We start from the raw sequence: 1,850 nt of genomic DNA, 5'->3' as shown, positions 1-1,850 counted from the left end.
AATAAGTTTGCTTGAATTCTTATAGAAATAGTATTAAACCAGTAGGTTGGCCTTTTTATGACCTTAAGCCTTCTAGGAAAGGAACCTTCTAGGAAAGGATCTTCTCTCTTTAGAAGATCTTGTTTTAATTCTTTTAATATAATTTTGTAGTTTTCTTCATGTAGATTCTGTACCTTCTTTTAAAAATATATTTTCAAGTATTTTGGAGTGTTTCTTGCTATTATGATTTTCTTTTAATTTCCAGTTTAATTGGTATTTTAAAATATGTTGTTTCTTAAAGTAATAAAACTTTTATCTTAGAATACTTTTATTTTTACAGAAAAGGTACACAGGTAGCACAAAGAGTTCTCATATACTACACATCCAGTTTCTGGTATTAATATCTTATATTAGTACGATATATCTGTCAAAGCTAATGAACCAGCATCGAAACATGATTAACTAAAGCCCATTATTTATTCGGATTTTTAAAGTTTTTACCTAATGTCCTTTTTCTGTCTCAGGATCTCATCCAGGAAACATTACATTTAGTTGTGATGTCTCTTTAGCATCCTCTTGGCTATGACAGTTTCTCAGACATTCCTTGTATTTGATAACCTTGACAGTCTTGAGGAAGACTGGTCAGGTGTCTTATAGGATGCCTATTACTGGAATTTGTCTGATTTTTTTTCTAATAATTAGACTGGGTTTGTGGGTTAATGAGAGGAAGACCACAGAGATATAGTTTTATTCTCATCACGTTATATCGACAGTACATACCCACATGATCTGTCTACCAACATGACTTATTACTGTTGACCTTGATCACGTGGCTGAGGTCGCATATTGTCAGCTTTCTCCACTCTAAAGTTACTGCTTCTTTCCTCTTTCCATACTACATTCTTTGGAAAGAAGTCGCTAAGCACAGATCAGATTCAAGGAATGGGGAATTATCTTCCTCCTTGAGGGCAGATTATCTACATGAATTATTTAGAATTCTTCTGCATGGAAATTATGTCTGGTCTTTTCCATTATTTATTTATTCAATTATTTGTTTATGCCAGTATGGACTCATGTATAATTATTTTAAACTTAGGCTTATAATCCCAAATGGCTTGATTTATTTTGTTGCTCAAATCATTCTAGGCTCATTTTGTATATTTTCTGCCCCAGCCCTATACTTAGCTATTTCTCTATGGCTCCCTGGTTCCTTTTATTGGAGAATGGCATTAGAAAGCAAGGCCTGGGATAAGTGGGCTTGTTGCTACCAGGCCCTCCTCTCTTGGCAGAGGAAGGAAATAAATGTTTGTAAATTAAACTATGTATATGCACATATCTATAAATATTTCAATATGTGAACATTTGCACCTGCATTAAGCTGAACACAAAAAGTTGGTTTTGGGCAGCATCTATTCAATTTTTAAAATGGACATGTATTTTTACCCAATACTCACAATCTGGAGAGTTGATTTTATAGAAGTAAAACCATCAGTAGATAACCATATATGTTACAGGAGTGTTAATCGCAGCATTATTTATAGAAGCAAATTTCTAGAAATATCTGAGATGTCTTTAAAAATGGGAACAGTTGAATAAATTATTATATATTCATACTATGAAGCAATATGCAACTATTAAAATATAATGAGTGTTTTCACTTGTCAGTCAGAAGAACATCAATGATTTTTTTTTGGTAAATGATAAAAACAAATCAAAATCGTAGAGTAATAGAGTCCTATCTTTGAAGAAAGTTAAAAAGAAATAGGTATATATTATAATGAGCCTAAGAAAGTTGTAGCGAGCTATATACCAAACTGTTAACAAAATTGTAGGATTTGGGAAGAGTTAGAATATTACTTTTATTTATATAG

General features: G+C 31.9%; 1 protein-coding gene across 1 annotated transcript in view; it reads left to right on the top strand.

The window, feature by feature from the left end:
- The window catches only part of MID1 (midline 1), a 582,697-nt gene that overhangs the window by 44,353 nt on the left and 536,494 nt on the right, over nt 1-1,850 (top strand). The window lies entirely within an intron of this gene.

This window comes from Pteropus vampyrus, unplaced genomic scaffold (genome assembly GCF_000151845.1).
Source record: "Pteropus vampyrus isolate Shadow unplaced genomic scaffold, Pvam_2.0 Scaffold81, whole genome shotgun sequence".
NCBI lineage: Eukaryota > Metazoa > Chordata > Mammalia > Chiroptera > Pteropodidae > Pteropus > Pteropus vampyrus.
Note: the sequence above shows the minus strand (reverse complement) of the source record. Positions and strands in the feature narration are given on the sequence as shown.